The 19976-nt window shown below is 42.8% G+C and overlaps 2 long non-coding RNA genes across 3 annotated transcripts in view; one reads left to right on the top strand and one right to left on the bottom strand.

Annotated features, from left to right (window-relative positions):
* Positions 1-19976, top strand: part of LOC139029892 (uncharacterized) — a 475454-nt gene that overhangs the window by 382251 nt on the left and 73227 nt on the right. Inside the window, exon 4 of one of the 2 annotated variants that reach the window (XR_011482173.1) lies at positions 4087-4287. The exons of the other annotated variant lie outside the window; for it this stretch is intronic. This is a non-coding gene — a long non-coding RNA (uncharacterized lncRNA). Of the gene's footprint in view, positions 1-4086; positions 4288-19976 lie in introns of those variants that run through there. 2 annotated transcript variants of the gene reach the window in all.
* On the bottom strand, positions 1677-19055 carry LOC139029891 (uncharacterized). The gene is made up of 4 exons (XR_011482171.1): positions 18280-19055; positions 16435-17240; positions 9194-9296; positions 1677-1763 (listed from the first exon to the last, which is right to left on the bottom strand). It is a non-coding gene; the product is annotated as an uncharacterized lncRNA (long non-coding RNA).

Raw genomic sequence — 19976 nt, 5'->3', positions numbered from 1 at the left:
CTCAGTTGCCATACGCTTCGCCATTCCTCATTTGCTCTGGAGGGTTGGGCTTCGCTCCCAAGGGTGTCATCACTGTGAAATGACTAAGGGTATGTGGGTTTGAGATAAATCATATTTGTATGTGAAACCAAGATGGCAGACTCCTAGAGAGAAGGCACTGGCCCAAACTTCCCACCAGATTGTGCTCAGAGATCTGGACCTCGAATCAGGAAAGCATTCAAACTGTACTATAGTTTGATTCTGTTGCCAGTACAGGATATTTGCCATTCCAGGCTTTCTGTGTTGTGTGCCTAAATCCTCAAGGAATCACAGCCACCCCTAAAGAGACTTATGTCTTGAAGGAAAACTAAATCCTGGCTTTGAAATACAAACAGGGTCTCTCAATACTGCCTGCAGAGACTCCCCACCAGGATCAGTCTAATTGCTCAGCGGGGTGACTGTTGCTCTTCTCTGGAGCTTCTGCAGATGCTATTTTCTGGCATCAAATAAAGGGAATTGGAGCTTTAAGAACGTAGTGTCGCTGTTGTCTGCTGTGAGTTAGATATGAAACTCTCCTCCCAAATCACAGGCAAGACATTGTGTGTGATGTGTTAGGGAAAGTACTAACAAGCACCCCTTCATGAGAGAACCACTCACCCATAAAGAGCGTTCCAGACAACACCCACTGCTGGCTGGGGATGGATGTGGACTTTATTTGATTTGGGGTTGATTTATTTGTTTGCCTTGCTTCTAGAGCAGCATAACTTGGATTTAATGTCTTGAATACTGAATCCAATACTTCTAGGTTCACTGACTTGTTATTATTTAGCATTTATGAAGTATATGTCAATGCACTTGGCGCTTTACAATGACTCGTAAAAAGGCATGATCCTGGCCACTGAGCATAAGGCTGCTGCTGGTTGAATTACTGCCTGTGTGGAAATGATCACAGGACAAATCTGGATATCCTTTGTCTCCTAAACAATTATATATTCCGGTTCCTTGTTGTACCTGTGCCGAAATGAGGCATGATAGTTGCTGCTGCCGTGTTGATGTCACTGTCTTAACGAAATAGACCAAATGTCTAGTTCCTGATGCTTAGGGAAAGCTTAGCAAACATTGATGAAGGGATAAATGGATGAGTCGATGGATGGGTGCATGGATGAATGGATGGAGAACTCTCTCTTCAGTGGACATCTGTAGTTTTCTCTTTGTCCTTCCACCCATGGCTTTATTTATGCATTGTATAAACTAGTGGTTATAGAGCTGGCTGACTTGGAAAGAAGGGAACTGTTTCTTCTTAAGTGGCTTTTTGCAATGAAGATGAGATCGATATATCTATGAGGTGGACAGAAGCATAATGAGAAACTGATTACCCCAAATCAAATAAGCTTGTTAATGATATTATATCAATGTCAATTTCTTCATTTTAATTATATAAGATGTTACCATTGGAGGAAGTGGGGTGACGGGTATAGGTGAGTCTCTGTACTATTTTTGCAACTTCCCATGAGTCTACAGTTATTTCAAAAGAGAATCTATGAACTTCATCCTTCAAATCTTTGTCATCACATCTCACTGCCTACATCCTCCAGGCACAGCCTCCCACCGCCCCACCCCCACCCCCCCACTGATAATAGCAAATCTAAGTGTTTCCATTGAGGACTCCCCAAAAAGCAGAAGCCAATACAAAAAAATCAGACATTCTGAACATTTATTGAAGAAAACACTGTGAAGCATGAAGTGAGAAGGAGAGTCTTCAACTTGCAAGGCACTTCCAACATCTGTGAAAGGAGAGAGGGAGGAAAGAGCCTCGGACTGTGCAAAGGACAGAGGAAAAGCTCAGCCAAGCCAGCGAGGAGTCCCCGAGCACACTGCCTGTTAGAGGAGTCCCCCGTGGGCAGGATGGCCCCGTTCTAGTCCCCCCACCATCCTCTGTCATCACCGGAGCAGCCTGACTGGGAACAAATACCAGGTGTGTCCAAAGGTGCACAGGCCAGTGAGGCTATCAGTGAGCTGTGCTCCCAGAACAGGTTTCCCCCAAGGGAGAGTTGAGCAGGACGCCTCCAAGGCCGCACACTGGGGAAGAGGCTCTCTCTCAGTGCGCTTGCCTTCCTACCCAGCCCTCTTGTGACCTTGACCCTGCGCCCTTCTGTCAGGCTCATATTCTTCCTCCTAAACCAGAGTAAACCTCACCCTCTGCTTCCTCTGTCTGCTCGCTGCCTACCCATCGCAGTTTACGGGAAGTCATAGAACCCAGTCACTCCATCCACCAGGTATGTGTGCCATGCAACAACAGGAGGTCCTTGCTGCCCCTCCGGGTCTTTCACTTTCCTTCCCCCGTGGATTCTCTGTCACATTTCTTATCGTCTTTATTGCACCCTCTTCTGCTTCCATCATTGGATTCTTCCCCTGGGTCTATAAACGTTGGGTCCCTCCTCCTGAACTCAACTGTCGCCTGATCCTTCTAACCCTCTGGACTGTCTTCATGCAGCCCTCCTTCCCTAGTCACCAAATGTCTTGTGAGATGTTTCTACACATGCTGCTTCCTCCCCTTTTAAACAAGACACTCATCCTCCGATTCTCTTTTCCCCACTGGTCAGCTGAAGCTGCTTCCTCAGGTGTCTGTGTTGCTGAGCCCAGTGCCTCATCTTGGGTCTCCCCTTCCCTGACCTCTCGTGTGTCTGTCACCCCTCGTTCTCCACATTTTCTCTTCGCTTGGCCTCTAGGCCGCGCTGCCCTCAGTCCTCTTCCTGTCTTTCTGGCCTCACCTTTTATGCCTTCTCTTCTCATCACCTCTTAATGTTGCTCCCAGATTCTCTCTTCATCACTCTTGAGGTGACTCCATCTTCTCTCCCTTCACATTCTTCACCATTTTCACAATTAACTCTCCACACTCTGCGGTCTGTCCAACTCCAGCTTTAATTCCCTCTCAAACACAAATTCCCAAACACAGTCCCTGTACGTCTTAACCAGAGCTTAAAATTCTATGCCTCCCGTATTCTCTTCTCCTTGGGTCTTCGCTCTTTCTCTTAACGAGACTCCGTTCTATCTGCCATTTGGGTTGGCATCTTGCCTCACCTTGGCCCTTCGATCTGTCCCTCTGTCCGTCCTTCCCCCACAGTCTCTGCTGGCCTCTCTGCCCACAGGCCTTGCCCATCTCCAGACTCTGCTGCCTGCCCGTGGGGTCCCATTGACACCTCGGAACTGGCGTTTCCACCTTGAGTCTTTTCTCCTTCCAGGCCGTCATAGTCACCAACGGCAGTTTTATTTTCCAAAAAGCATAGATTTTATGATGTCCCTTTTGTGCTAAAAAACCTTTGATGGCTCTACATTGGGTATTCAGCTGCCTAGGAGCTAAAAGTAATCTCCTCCCAACTAAACTGCCTTTTTTTTTCTCTCTCTCTCTCTCTACATGTCTTTCTTTCAGTACTTGTTACTAATTACTAATCAGCTAGTTCTCCAAGCTCACTTCCCCATACCTCACTGACCCCTAAAGAAATAAATGTGTGTATGTATGTTTTACGCATTTCTAACCTATTGCTGTGCATTTTCACCTGGAGTAGCCAGTCTCCCAGAAAGAAAGTGAAAGTAGAGTGTTCTGATGGGTTCTACCCCTAAATACAGGTCACGGTGTGTGTCTCAGAGCAGGGCTCTGGGATCATGCTGCCCGGGTTCAAATCTTGTCATTTTGAACATGTAAGTTACCTCCCTGAGCCTTGGTTTCCTTACCTATAAAATAGGCTAATAATTATGCTATGCCATAGGGTTATTTTGGTGACTGCATAAGGTAATGCAGGGAACAGGGTTGGAGCCACGCTTGGCACCGAGCAGTGCTCAGTGTTAGCTGTTGTTATCATCATCATTGTTATTGTTTTATCACGCTTGCAGCATGACATTATCTACAGCTTAATTATTCACTGTTTGGCACGAGAGACTAACTTGGGAATTATACACAATTGGTGAATTAATATCCTGAATACTTCCACTAGGACATCAGGCTAATAATTTTTGATCCTTTAGATAACCCGCGGTGGGTCCCAGAGGGTCCTGAAAACAAGTGTCTATATTTTCCCTCGTAAGAATGAACTTTTTTTTTTTTTTTAGTTTTAGAAGTCTGTGGTTTACCATAGCAGCTTCCATGACTAGAGACCTGGAAGCTGAACTGAAGGAAGAAAGGAAGGGTCCTGCTGACACAGAAAATTTCTGGTTCCCCACACATGAGATAACACACGTGACTCAGTTGGTCAGTGAAACCAAGGACCTGGCAAAGGTGGCGAAAGAACAACTGTCGGAAGACAGCCTACCTTGGAGGAAGTTTTAAAAAATCAATATAAAATATAGAAGTTGCTTCTGAAAAATAAAGGTATTAAGTGAAAGTGAAAGTCACTCAGTCGTGTCTGACTCTTTGCGACCCCATGGACTTATACCGTCCATGGAATTCTCCAGGCCAGAATACAGGAGTGGGTAGCCTTTCCCTTCTCCAGGGGATCTTCCCAACCCAGGGACCAAACCCAGGCCTCCCACATTGCAGGTGGATTCTTTACCAGCTGAGCCACAAGGGAAGCCCAAAGATATTAAAATGAGAATTAAAACTGTTTACCTAGATGGTTGTATAACATTGTGAATGTAATTAAAGCCTCTGAATTATACACTTAAAAGGATTAAAATGGCAAATTTTATAGTACATATATTTTTATATAATAAAAAAGCTAATCAATATACACACCAAAAAAAGACAGCTAAACTGTATAATAATTTATAAGGATATTTTTGTTTCAGAGATATATTTCTATATGATAGAGCTGCTTATGTCAGCTTAGTGTTCATTAAGTACCTACTGTATACAAGTACCATGCTTGGTACATCATATTATGATAAGCAGCTGTTTTCTATGCATCAGTACTGAACTCTCTATTACCATTAATGAAAGAATGATATCCTACATGAATGAGTCAATGGTTGTCAGTGCACTCACCACAGACTTTGTGGGCAAAGTACTTTTACCTTAGTTAAAGGAAAAGAAAATTAGCTTTAAAATTGTTTGAAAACTATATTCTGCTTTAAACGCTGAATTATAAGCCAGCTAGCTCCTGTATTCTCATTATGACATTTAAAAGAACTGATGTGTTGTTTTTTCTCACCTAACCCTGCATTAATGCAGTCTAACAACAGTCACTAAAGAGGCGGGCGCATAAACAACAAAGTCCCTCATAAGTGACAGCAAATCCTTGAGTCTCGTGGAGGCTTCAGTCCCACTCACTGAGAACTTGCATAGTTTTCTAGTGGCTTTTGAACTCTTCCACATATTTAGGGGAAAGAAAGGTTAGTGACTCCAGCTGAGGAAAATGATCATCTTAGGGTCTGTCCCTACTGACATTTCCCTATTTGGAAGACAGGAAAAAATAAGTAAATAAGAACAAAAGCAATGATAGGGAATTCCCTGGCAGTCCAGTGGTTAGGACTGTGAGCTTCCACTGCTGGGGGCCATGTCCAACAAGAAAAGTAGTGATAGAACAGATAGTTTTTTATAGTGGGAAGGAGAAGCAAGCAGACTTATGAGGTAGAGAGGCTATTAATTTGATTCAACTTGATTTGATGTAGCAGCATTGAAAAGCTTTGATAGCTATAATAACTTGTTTTTATTGTAAAATATAATACATATTTGAAAGAGTACATATATACAATTTAAGGTAGAATCATAAAGTATGTAAATAACTTCCCACGTGAAAACATGGGACATTGCCAGCCCCTCAGAAGCACCAGGCCCCATTGTGAATCCCTTCTTAATCATAACCTCCTTCTTCAATAGAGGTAAACTTTTTCTGGGATTTTATGGTGATCATTTCCTTGCTTTTCTTCAGGGTTTGTTTGTTGGCATCTTCATTTTATTTTCATTACATTGTAATATTTCACTGCCCAAATAGAATGCAAAAAAAGCCTTGTTGATAGATACATAGTTGCTGCTGGAACATCATTCTTATGTGTCCTGTACCCAGTGCTCACATATCCTCTCAGGTGGTTCTTCTACTTGAAAGCTCATCACCAGCACCCAGGGGGTTCACAAATGGCAGGACCTCACCCTCAGAGTGTCTGATTCAGCAGCAGTGAGGTGGGACTTGAGAGTTCACACTCCTAACACATTCCCAGATGATGCTGATACCACCAGCCAGGGCTGGCACCACACTTTGAGAACCATTGCTTTAAGTTTTGAAAAGGGATTTGCTGGATCAGGGATGTGCATCTTTTCAGCTTTACTAATTAATGCAAAACCATTTTCCAAGGTAGTTATTAACGTGCCCACCAGAAGTATGTGTGTGTGTTCCATCATCCTGATATACCCATGCTAACACTTATTGTTGTCAGACTTCGAAATTTGCCAAGTCAGTGGCCATGGAAGTTTCTCTCCTTGTGGTTTTAATTTGCATTTCCTTAATTCTAGTGAATTTGAACATTGATTTATCATTTCAGTTTCTTTTTTTGTGGAGTGCCTAGTCAAGTCTTTTGCCCATTTTTCTGTGGATTATCTATCTTTTTTCTTATTGATATGTCAGGACTATTAATTTAAAAGACCACAATAAAGTTTTCATTAATTTTTGAAACTTAAACTTAGTATATAGATGGATATTAGTTAAGAGGTAAACAGTATAGATGGGTAGTAGTAGGAGGAGCAGGTACAGAAGACTATTCTTTACATAGCTTCTCTTTAGTAAATGGCTTGAAAGAAATAAGAACTTTTTCTCCAAACAAACTACTAACTGTAGAGGCAAAACCACATAGAATAAGTATCAGCATTCTTCATATGTTCACTGAAAATGTGTTTGTAAGCACAAGGCCATCTTTAAACAGTCATAATGCAACTGAAATAGATCATTCAAAGAAAGGAGACCTATTATTGAGGCCAACATGGCCATCGACACTTGTTAGCTTGTCTCTGAAGAACAAAATTCTGAGCAGCAAAAGCTTAAAGTGAATGAAATTGTATCCAATTCTCAATCTAATGAAAATGCTTTGGGCTCTGGGCCAGAGAATAGATTTGGACCATGGAGGCGACTTTTTCCAGGGTCTTAAATTTAAACGGCTGAATTATTTTTAAAGTATCATCCTACTCAGTCTTTTGGAATGGAAATGTGTTTTTTTCAATTTAAAAAATATATATAATTTCAACATAAGGATGGAATGTAACATCTTTGTCTAGAAAAGCAGATGCTTCATTTTAATGCCTGCTCAGCATGGAGTAATGACACCCATTACAGCCTCCCTCGATCCATGAAACACACACACACACACACACACACACACACATGCCATGCATACAAGTATACACACAGACACATCAAATACATGGTATGCATACATGCACAAACGCACATGCATGCACACATATATTAAATATACATGCACACACATACTCACACTTTTTGCCTAGAATACTTGAAACAAATATGCATATATTTAGTATAAAGGATGTATCTTCCACTCTGAAAACGCTAACTATTGTATCATGAAGACATCTATAACTCTCAGTATCTCAAACCAGTCAAGAACAAAGGAACCATCTTAGAATTACTAGTTTGTATAAAACCTAATTATCTAGGAACTGAAGTTAGTCACAAATTTTAAGAGAGGAAAACTTTCCCTCAAATTGCTGCTTAATTTTAAAATGTCATGCCTGAAGAATATTTAGAGTTGTTTTAAGATACAAGCATTTAAAAGGAAAGATGTTGTTATGGGCCAGTTGCTCATTCATTTTCTCTGTCTCTTTCTTTCTCACTTGGTCTCACCCTCACTCTCTTACACAAATAAAGTAGTATTAATAGTAAGTATAATTAACATTGTAAATCAACTATACTTCAATAAAATAAATTTAATTTTAAAAAACAGTAAGTAAGGATTAATTAAGAGATCCACTTGGGTGGGAAAGACCACCCACCTTCCAAAAGCTCATCATCAAGCTGCTCCCTAAAGCTTGCTCACCCCTTCCCCACCCTATGCACGTCAGAGCTCAGTGGCTGGCAGGACCCAGCTTGTTCCATATGGACCAAGGCAGCCCTGATTCTGTATTCCCAATGCATCACTCCTAGACTTCTTGTCTTCAGCCCTGTGCTCACAGCTCTAACCTAATGGGGAGATCCTGCTTAAGAATACAGATTCATCTCTGACTTAGGAGGCTGACTTTTGTTTCAATTCCAAGATCCAGAGTTGTGAAATTCAAAGAGAGAGATGGTCCTTGGTGGTCCATGGAGTCCCCAAAGGTAAGGTGACCTGAATATGCGGCCCTGCTGGAAGCATCCAGTCCTCACCTGCCACTCAAAAATGCTTCCAGCACATCTTTTCACAGCTCTCCATCACAGAAGTGCGGGAATCCCGTGGATTCTACCCTTTAATTGTAAAGCTCTGGTTGTATGACAGGCAACATTTCCTGTATTCTTTGGGCTCCTTCACTTTTCAGTCAATTCAGATATTCTCACATACCCTCTAAGGAAGAGGCAGCTGAATAGGGGGGAGTCCCCAGAAACCAAGAAGAATTGCAGATCTAGGTGCACCAACTTTTATTAGGAACAATGGTACCACTTCCCAATCCCCATAGTGGCCAACACACCTAATGTAGCCTTCTTGAGTGACCCACACTGAAAATGGTCTTAAGAACTCCCAGCCTTTCCCATAACCCTTTCTTTCAAGGGAGGGAAGCCTTGCCTGATGCAGTTACCTATAAGGACTCCTGGATATCAGCATAGCATTGGGACCTGCTACTTGAGTCAGGGACTTCACGTCTAACTGAGACTGAGTGCTTAAGGGACTCTGACGCCTTGAACTGCTATTCCTGTCACTTCAGCAGCAACTTTTCTAGCTTTTAAAGGGTTTTTCTTTTTAACTAATTCTAGATAAGTAAGGTCATTGCTAAATAGTTGCATTCTGAATGACTGAGATGTTGCAAAAATCCAAATTAAGCCACAGAACAGACAGTACCCAAAAAGCACATTGTGTTAGATGCCTCTGTGTATCCATTGTGATCTTTCTCTGTGCCTGCAGAGTGATGGAATTGCCGAAGCAGAACCCTGATGAAAGCTATTCACAATTTAGCATTTACCATCATATGGAAATGTCAGTTCCATCCACCAAAGAGAATATTACAGGCATGTTCAATATAAAATGCAAATATAATAGCTTAGTGGGCTGGATATGTCAGCTGTGTTTCACTTAAACCTATTACCTTGGCAGATTAAATACAGTTCCAGATCTTTCGCAAGGAGGATCTTCTGATGAAGTTACCTCTTATATCAGCTTTTGTGGCTCATCAGTTCAATTGGATATGACTAGAATGGAAACAAAAATGGGTGAGGAATAAGACTGAGTGGGATACAGCCGTGGAGAAATAGGAGGATCTGCCCATGAACCTTCTTATACCCCCTGAGAAATGTTATTATTGGCTCAAGGATAAGTATCAGCAATTTTTAGCAAAGATTTTTCTCTTAGGTGATGAAATAGGTGAGGATCAACCAATTCTCACCAGGCCTGCCTCACCACTTCCAAATCTTGCTACCTGCTTGTGTAACCCAACTCAACTGAGTAGAGGCGGGCCCAGCCTGAGCTATGATTGCTGGCTCCAGCATAGTGTTTCTGTAGCTATTTGGGGCACCCAGCTCCCTGAGCTGAACTCGGCAGTAGCAAACCCCTGTCTCATTTGACCACACACTCCACACTCTTACCCCAACTTCCCCTTTAAACTCATGCCCACATCATACCTTGTCTTACTATTGCCACTGTCCTACTGGATACAATTTCTTGCTTGAATGCCACAAAATCCCCATCCTTTACAGTACCACCCATTCTGCAAGGACTTCCCCAAGACTGCCCTGTCTCACTTCCCACCCCACACCAATGGAAAGGTTGGTGGCTCCTGGAACAACACACTTTGAGCCCCCGCTCAGTAAGACAGATTTGGTGGAAATTAGCCAACCCCTACTGTTTATCCAGCACAGTTCTCTTGTCCCCTCATTGCATGATCAGTTATAAGCTTTGGGGGTTATATATCCAGCAACATATCCCTATGGGCTTTTCCAAGGGAGTGTCTTGCAAATGACTACATAGAACTGTAGAAATAATTGATCCTTTCTGAAAAGAGCCTTCCTCTGAGGTTTCTCTGATTCCTTTTGCTTTGTCTTACACTAACATGCAGCAAGTATTATTCCTTGATAGCTATTTTTATTTGTAACAAAAAAGAAGAAGAAGAAGAAGAAGAAATAATGCTCAATAATTCCTGCTCTAAAGAGACTACTTGGCTAATTCTCAGCAAGCACTGAGTCTTTCTGCCAAAGAAGATAGTAACCCAAAAGCACTGGTTTCTGGACTGTTGGGGTGACAAAAGTAGGAATAGGAGACAGTTGATCACTGTAGAAGGAGGTTCTAGAAGAGAGATCTGGGCACACAAAATTTGACTACATAGTTGTCAACTGGACACCAGAGCTGGGTTCTCCTTTTGATTCCATCCTTACTAGCAATGTGACAAGGCCCTGGTTGAATCCCACTTAGCAAATTTTCTCCTCTACACAATGAAGAGGTTAATCTAGAGCAGGTCTTTCAACTCCAATCTTCTATGTTTCCACAAAGATACATTACCCAGAAGTCAGAGGAGATGGCTAGTTAAGAACCTAGAAAACTGTAATAAAAGCAACAGTTACCAACTTTTGTTTTCTGCTGGACTTTGAGCTCAGCACTTTACATACATGACCTCACTTAATCCTCACAGTCATTCCTGAAGGTTGGTATCATGCTCTTTATTTCACAGAAGAGGAAACAGTTCTCAATACACTCACCCAATCTTGTAAGGACTGTCATAATTAACAACAGAGCAGGGATTCAAATCCTGCTGTAAACAGCTCCACACTTATGTGTAGTAAGACATTCCAGAGCCTTCTTTTATCACTCCCATTATCTGAAGTTGTGCCATGCGTCTCTTCTGTTTATACTCTGAATTCCTGATTTACCCCCTCTTCTGACTTCTTAAATGCATGTGTGTCTGTGTCTTTGGCATGTGTGAAAGAGTGGCATAGTTTTAGCCTAAAGTTCTGCATCCATCCTTTGCACCAAGATGGGGATCAACAAGAAAACAGCAAAAACTAATTTCAATGCAGCTACTTGCAGTATGAAATATTAAGTGAAGATATGACCCAAAGAGGCCAAGATTTAGCTTAAAAGAATAGTTTTATAAGACCATCATGCAAAGTCCTCTTCATAAAGGCAAAGATGCCTAACATGAGTCCATTGCAATTTTGCTGAGGCCACTTTTGAATCATTAACTTTGGGGAGGCTTTGGGAGACTTCTCCTAGCTGGCTACAGAATCTAAATGATCTCCCAGCTTTTGCATCTTGTCACAGCAAACCAGGTATATTCCTCTGAGAAAAATTCACCACCCCAACCCCAACAAGCAGACAACTTGTAGCAAGTAGCAATTACTTATATGAAGGGTTCTAAGAAAGTGAAAGTGATCCTTTGCCAGAAAGAAGTTTTGTACAAAGTAAAGAATGGACTCCAAAGTCAGAATTGCTGTGAACAAGGTCATCCTAATCTGTTTGGAAATCCTAATCTGTTTGGAAGCAAAAGCTCTACTGTTTCATCAATATATTCTAGCAGTACAGTCAATCCTCTTTATTTGCAGACTCTGTATTTGCAAAATCACCTACTCACTTAAATTTTTTGTAAATCCCAAATCAATACTTGCAGTGTTTTCATAATCTTTGGTGGAAGCAAACAGTTTTGAGTCATCTAAAATGCACATCCCAGCTAAAGTTGAATGAGGCAACATTCTGTCTTGTTTCAATTCTCATACTATAACCTGGTTTTCTCTTCACTCTTTAATATCATGTTTTTCCCTTATTGTGCTTTTGGTTCACTATTAAAAGTGGTTCCCAAGCAGAATGCTGAAATGCTCTCTTGTTTTCTTAAACTTAAAAAGGCTGTGATGTACAGAGAAACCATAGGTACTAGATGAGTTTCAATCAGGTGTGAGTTACAGTGCTACTGGCCATGAGTTCAATGCTAATAATTTAACAATATATATTAAATAAGGTATCTTTAAACAATAACACACATAAAACGAAGTTATATATTGATCAGTTGACAAAAATTCTGTGATCAGAAGCTCAAAGGAACCTAACCCATGGTTAGGAGCCATGGTTCAGTTTTTGCTAATTCAAAGTCTCTGGTGACTCTATAGAACATAAACACCAAGAATAATAAGAGCCAACTGTCTTTTCAAATTTAGGAATTCCTAATGATGTCTTAAGATCTTTCTTGAGACTACCAAGAGGCTGTGATTTCATGCTATTTTCTGCCTCATGGGAGAAGGGGACTTACAAAACCATCCTCATTCCTTCTTTTATGGTGTGGAATTTTTTTCTCTCTATTCAATTAAGTATTTATTGAGTGCTCCAGAACCTGCTGCTGCAGAAAGATATGCAAAAGAAGCATTTAGCAGTCTCTGACCTTGGGGCTACTTGGGATTACCTCGGATGGAAAGACCGGGGTTAAGAGGGCAGATGCAGCTAACTCTAGAGGAACGTAGAAATATCTCAGAAATGGCAGGGAAGAGAACAAGCTCTTGGAGGTGTAGCCTAAGGGAAACGGGCTATTTTTCTAATAGTAACCTTGAACTGTTAATTTAGTGTTTCCTCCCAGGAACTCCGCAAAGGAAGTTCAGCTTTGGCCAGAGCTTCTAATTAACTCCAAAGTTTCTACCACATCCGCAAACACCTAAAGACCACCCCAGTGTTCATTTCTCACCTGACAAAAGTCAAAAAGCTGATGTAAGTGAGAATTGCACCATAGGAAATCCTTTTTTCACTATGGGAAATTATTGCTGTATTTCCCTCAGTTTGATTATTTTGGGGACCTATAATGTTACAGCTAAAAAAAAAAACATTATTTATGATACTTAAAACAAAAATAGTAATATTAATTTATTAAGTACACAAGTGTATGCTAGGACCTGTGTTGGGAACACAGGAATAAAGGGCAGAGTTTCTGCCTTTAAGCATCTCACAGTCAAGTAGGAGAACCTGACCATTGTAAAACTGGGGTAAATGCCATGAGAGACAGGGGCAGGCGGGGTCTTGTGGCAGCACAGACCCAAAGTGGGAGACTTGGGCGGGGGGTGGGGGGGGTGTCGGTGATAATGCCTCTTCCTGGAATAGAATCTTAGAAGTCAAGAACAAAAAGTGTAAGAAGTAGAATTGAACATTCTAGGAGGCAGGAACGTTCTGTGAAACCCTAGAGGTGTGAAAGAGCTAAGACTGTTGATTGACCTAGTAGTGGTCCCCAACGTTTTTGACACCAGGGACTGGTTTCATGGAAGACAATATTTCCACAGACCAGAGAGGGAGGAGATGTTTTCGGAATGATTCAAGCACATTACATTTATTGTGTATTTTACTTCTATTATTATTACATCAGTACCACCTCAGATCATCAGACATTAGGTCCTGGAGGTTGGAGACCCCTGCCACAGAGCACGGAGCAGGGGATGGAAGAGGTTCAAGAGAGAAGGCTGGGGAGATGCAAGACCTAGATCATGAGGAGGCTTGAAGACTAAGTTAGGAAAGTGGAGTCTACTGTTGGATTTCACAGAGGCAAGCAAAATAATCCCGTCTGCACCTTCTCTACGTCACTTAAAAGTAGTACAGAGAATGCACCGTGTGCTAGAAAAGCCACTGGGGAAATCAGCCTAGAGAGGAGCAGTAGGAAGCTAGTGAAGGAGCAAGTTTAGGAAGCAATTAGGAAAGTAGAACTGAGAGAACCACCCAAAGAGCAGCTGGCAGTAGGAGGAAACAGGGAAAAGGGATGCAGAGGTGGAAGAGATTTAGAAACTACAACAAGTGCAGTTCAGGGTGTACAGAGTTGGAGGTACCAAGGACCAGTCCAAGGAGAGGTCAATAGACAGCTCAATACCTGGGGCTGACTTCAGGAGACTGGTTTGGGCTGGAAGTGATAATTTGATGATCAGTTCATAGATAACTATTGGGTTTACATTTGCACAAAGCTAAGTGTGTACAGAAGAGAGCCACAGAAGCACTCTTTGGGAGCACTAATATTTAAGGGATTAAAAAGAAAGTCAAGTCTGAGGTAATGCAGCCATAAATGAAGGAGGAAATCTAACATAGAAATGACAGAGGAGAAGAGTGCCACAGAGGACTGAATGGTCTGTGAAATCCAACCATGCCAGGAAGAAAAGCACAGTTTAATTGGGCATTAATGACCTGAGCTTCCCTACTGGCTCTGTGGTAAAGAATCTGACTGCAGTGCAGAAGACGTGGGTTCAATCCCTGATCCAGGAAGATCCCCTGGAGAAGGAAATTGCAACCACTCCAGTATTCTTGCCTGGGAAATCCCATGGACGGAGGAGCCTGGTGGGCTACAGCCCATGGGGTCACAAAAGAGTTGGACACGACTAAGCAACTAAACAACAACAACAAACAATGACCTGAGCAGTTAAATGGGGAAGTAGAAATGAAAACAGTGTTCTGTGTAGAGATGCAAAAGGAGATAAAGTAAAGACACAGCATGTGTAGACCAACCTTTGGCTAAACTAGATTTTTAAGAAAGAAGGAGATAGAAGCAAATAGCAGGGAGTGGTAAGTTTAGGAGGGTTCCTGCCACTGCCAGTAGGAACTTAGCAGTGGCTCTTAATTGCTGGCAGGACACAGGGAACATTTTCAAATTGCACATGACTACAGATTACACAGACTATAATATGTAAATCTCATAGTGAAGAAGGGAAGTGGGGGAACGATAGAGGATCAAGAATACAGGAGGCATCAGGTCAGGGCTTCTGAAGAGGATTTTTTATGAGAACCTATGACAAACAATAAAACGGAATCAGATTAAGACTCAGAAGACCCGTGAATGCCTCTTGCTAGCTTTCAACCTTAGGCAATTTCATCACCTCTCTGAGCCTAGGATCCTCATCTATAAAATAAGCTAAATACTAACTATCTTGCCTGGTTGTGGTGAGAATTAAACAGGATAATACGTGTGAAGAGCACCCTGGAAATGGAAAGCCCTGTGCAATTGTGCGAGAAGATGGGCCCTCTTACTGCCCTTCATCGTTTGCTGAGGTACCTTTTCCGGTTGAAGTTATTTCAGATGCTGTGGAAAAGCTTTTTTCCAAACTAAAGGCAGGATCTCTCTTTTCTGGGGATTTCTATCTTTATTTTTTTTTTTCCTACTTACTTGCAATGAAGAGTTCTATGGATAAATAAGAAGAGAAATGTTTTTAATTTTTTTTATGTTAAAACAGGACTAATCACTATCTTAAAAACTGGTGGGGATGCACGTGAAAATATTCAAACATATTTCTTTCTAGATATTTAATCCTCCCAGTTATAACCTTTGTGAAAAATCTCTGTTGTGTGATCACTACCTTAGATAATGAAGACATTAGACCCTGCCTGCTAAGGTGCCAGTGACCAACAGACCAACAGGCCCTCCAAATAGCCATTTCCTTCCCCACTTGATTGTTTTAAATTAGCACTTCTCTCAGCCCAACAAAACACACTCCCATGATATTTGCCATGCAGTTGCTAATATCTATATTTTTAATTAAAACATTTCTCAGAAAGACTTGGTATTTAAAAAACTACAAAGTTAACAAAAAACACCTGTGGTAGCTATTTTAGACTAAAATGAAGATTGCAAACCAGCACACCGTAAGCCCAGGCTGTCCCCACAGACAGATGTGCTTTATTTGATCTGTAGACTATTTAGAAAATAACACTAACAACAGCCAATATTTAAAATTTGATTTTTTTTTTTTGTATTTAAACATATCAATTTCTACTGCCTCTTGGAACACTGGAAGATCATGCAACACAAGGCAGGGCCTTTTTTCCCCTAAATAAAACAAATGGCTCTGTCTCCATGTCACCCCAAGCGTGTGTGTGTGTTGTGTCTGACTCTTTGTGACCCCATGCCTCCTCAGGCTGGTACCCACAGATCCCTGGAGATTTCGAAGTGTGTGACCCCTGGCTTAAAGTCAAACCAAGTATAACCAACGGAAGGGGAGAAGTTTGTTTCCTAATGATAGAATGACTAAAATAAAGAAAAAGGAAGTCCAAATACCTGGGCCGGAGTACCCGGTTGTTAGCTCTTAACATTCTGTCTGCCTTAGTGTAGGCAGTGGAAGTTAAGTCTTTTCCTTCATGTACTTAGTTGTATGGTAGAGATTAAAATAAAAACAACAACTTCCTTTGGGAAAGGCCAAAAGCATAGCCCCAAAGAAAAATTTGTATTACTTCAAAAGCTGAGGCAAGCAGCCAAAAGATTCCAGAAAGCTCTTCCCAACCTCATAAGGTCAAGAAACTTTGATGACCTGTGACGGCATGGAAAGACATCTGGTAGACCACACTTTACAGTTCAGAAGATAAAGCTCATTCTCAGTTTTATTAACACAGACTTACTGGCCATGGCTGGTCTTTGCCACACAGAAGAAATTCCCAAGCAGTACATTCTTGGGCTCTTGTCAAGTGGTCTGTTGTCTGCGGAATTTCCTATTCTCCAGCTCCAGAACAGAAAGCCACACCCCCCCCCCAAACCTCAGCTTTGGCCGACATGAGATTTAAAGAGGATCATTTGTTTTCATTACAGCCCCTTGAAGCCCTTCCTTCCCTCCTCATTAATGAATCTCCAGCCTTTCATCAAAAAACAAAAACAAAAAAACAAACACAAAAAGGGACCTGACAGAGGACATGGTTAAGTGGCTGGCGCACATAGCGGTGCCGGCTTTAAAGAGAGGAGACGGCCATTTACTGATTGCAGGGAGGGGTTGACATCCTTGGTTAGTATGCTAATTTCACCTCCTGCATTTAACATTCAGATCAGGTCCGTACAGGCCCTCCAGAGCAGCAGAGTCCAGGAATGGGTGGCTGTCTGCCTTGCAGCGTTGAACAGTCTCTGCATGAATTACATAAATGCCCCAACATTCCGTCTGCTCCGACTTCACTCTCTTCCTTCCTCTCTAAAGACACACAGACAACAGAGCCATACACATGTGAGCACACACTCCACATGATGCTGTCACATGCAAACACACACACACACACACACAGACCCTACAGACATAGTTCTCTATGAATGCTGAAGACATGCAGTGTAAGATATCCAAGTCATCCACAACTGGCTTAATTTCTCCTCCTTTGAGTCTCCAAGGCACACTTCTGCAGGATGCATGTCTCCTGCTCAGGAAACTTGCAATGTACTGAGGTATCTGAAATAAGGAAGCAATATGAAGAGTAAATCCCCAATGAGAAGGAGCACATCTTTCTATTGACCTTCCAGTCCCATAAATCCTTACCGAAAAAAAATTTAAAAAACTCTACTCATCTGTAGGGGCACCAGATAGCTCAGTTAACTGAACACCCAGAAAGAAGAAAAAGCCAGGTCATTTTATTCCTTGGGGTACCCACTTTGTCATGGTGTGTTTGGAACCCTGTGTTAAACGAGTATCTCATCCTGGTTGGTTTTGGACTCACCAAGCCACAGCTGGGTGACAATGGAATAGGAAACCCAAACTTGCTCCCACTTGGCGGTCCAAATGGCAAAGATAGTCACCTGGCACATTTTGCCTAGCGCCCAGTCATCAGAAAACTGAATTTCCTAAGCCTCCTTTTCCCAGCATTTTTCCATAGCATTGCAGCAGCTTCCTGGAGACAGACAGAATCAGCAGCTCCTGTTATCAGAAGGTGCATTTAGGGGTTGCTTTGAATAGACAGAAGCTATTTTGAGCAAGCAGGAGCTCCAGTTAAAAGAAAAGAAAAGGTTGGTTTTTAATATTTTGTTTTGTTTTCTCAAAGTGTGACATAACCGTGTCGTCTGGCATGCCATGGTTCCTTCCTCTGGCTACTCTGGTGGACCCTGGTCCTGACCCCTGGTGCCCAGACAATATTCCATTTTTGGCTGAGGAACACCAGGCAATTCCTGTGGGAGCTTCCGACAGGAGCGATGGGTGTTTTCTCCAAGCTGCGGACTTGATTTGCCTCGATTTTTTTTTTTCTTTTTTTTTTTTGGCTCTGGTCCAAGATGTTTTCCTGTCATCGTTTCACTGTCTTTTCCAGTAATCCCTTTTTTAAACATGGCCAACAATTAGTCGATTTATCTCCACCACCAACACCACCCCCCACCCCCATCTCCACGCAAACACGCACTCCACTGAGCCCCATCACTGTCTTGTTTTGCCTTGAAGTCTAAGAAATTACAGCTTCTCATTAGCTGGAGAGCACATTTGGAACGGCTTTGTATTTACTCACTTAGTAAGTGATGCTGGCCTTTTTAATTATTCTCCCTCCGCGTGCCATCACAGAGCTGCAAGCTGTTCCAGGCAAGCCAAGCGACTGCGTGTCCTCCGCCAGGCAGTTGGAAGTAATCGTGTTTTACCTCACTGCTGCTGCTTTCTTCCTCTCCTGTCAGCAAGCCAAGGAATCCCCCCAAAGCTCTTACGTAGGAGATACCAAAACTGTGAGTCACTTCTGGCTCCCCGAGCAGAGGGAGCCCAGGGCACCGTGCACGGAACAGCAGACCCAAGATGGGGGTTTCCTCCCAGCCAAGCCCGGGGACCAGATGTGCAGCCATGGCTGGGTTTTTCTTGCTGTTGATCCCTCTTTCTCCTCCGCCCTTATCCGCTCCTTCGTTTGCCAGCGCCTTCCTCTTTCTTCCTCTCTGTGTTGCCGACAGCCGCAGACCAGCAAGAGCTGGGTCCCTCTCTCCTGTTGTCTTTTCTCCCCTGCAGCAGGCTTGCTACCTCTGCAAGCTGGATCACCAAAGACACACGACTCCCTCACAATGAATAATCAATACAGATATTGATCTGTGGAAAATGTTTGTAAATTCCTGAAAGGGAATCAGGAGCAGGGGGCAGGGAGGCTCGTGGGGGACGACGACTGGAGAGCCGGTGGCGGGAGGCAGCCGAACTGGATTTGGATCCCGAGGCTGGCTGGCTCCGAGGTGACGGTACCGGAATGCGTGCGAACGAGGGTGCGCGCGTGTGAGTGCGCGGGTGACGCCGGGGTTGTGTGTGCCCCTTTCTCTACAGCTGCTTTCCCTGAAGAATCAAGAGCCAAATGGTCGGGAGCCCCCGTCAGTGCCATGCCTTGGCTGCGGGCCAGCACTGTTTTGTTTTCATTATCACACGCTACTTTGCAATTTGCATAAATACAGGGTTATTTTTTATCGTGTCGCCCAAAAGATAAAAAAAAAAAAAAAATAGAAGTCTTTGTTGTGTGCAAGAGGGGCTTGCTGCCTACTCATCATGGCTAAGGATTTAGCGTGTGTAGAGGGCTCCCGAAGAAATACGGGCAAAGAAGTGGTAATCAGAGAGAGGAAAGAATACAGGAGAGCCGAGGAGAGGAATTTAAAGATAACTGCAGGGCATTCAACTTGACGGAACCAGATATTAGGAATACGTTTTCCTCTGTGGAGGAGTGGTCGCGCCTTAGAAAAGCGAAGAAGAAATAAAGACCACCAAGGTCTAACCAGTGGCCTGTAGTATACACATGTCGCTCTTAATGACTGGAATGAGCGATTTATCTTTGGTGGACATTGAACGCAAATTTGCTTTCTCTGCCCTCATCCAAAGCCTAGAAAGAATGGGAACAGATGGAGCGTTTCCAGCAGACGGGAGGTTTCAGAACTTGGTCTGTTTTCCCCTCTTCCCTACAGCTTGAGCAGCTCAACCCGATCTCCAGAACTGCATTTGCCCTAGTATTGAATGGAATTTGCATCCTCCCTTTGGCTTTTTCACCTTCAGGAAAGTGGGTACAACAGAATCTTAAGCTAAATAGCAAGCTTTGGGTGACTTTCTTCCTGCATGCTCAGAGTCCTGGCTGCAGACAGAGATGAGGCCTCCTGAAGTTATGCCCCCAAGTGGATGGCAGGTGCTCTGGGGTCCCAGGAAGTAGCAACTTATTTCAGAAAAGCTTCTAGCTCTCTCAGGCCGTTGGATGGCCCC

The sequence above is a fragment of the Odocoileus virginianus genome, chromosome 20, assembly GCF_023699985.2.
Source record: "Odocoileus virginianus isolate 20LAN1187 ecotype Illinois chromosome 20, Ovbor_1.2, whole genome shotgun sequence".
In the NCBI taxonomy this organism is placed as follows: Eukaryota; Metazoa; Chordata; class Mammalia; order Artiodactyla; family Cervidae; genus Odocoileus; species Odocoileus virginianus.
This window is presented reverse-complemented; position numbering and strand designations above follow the sequence as displayed.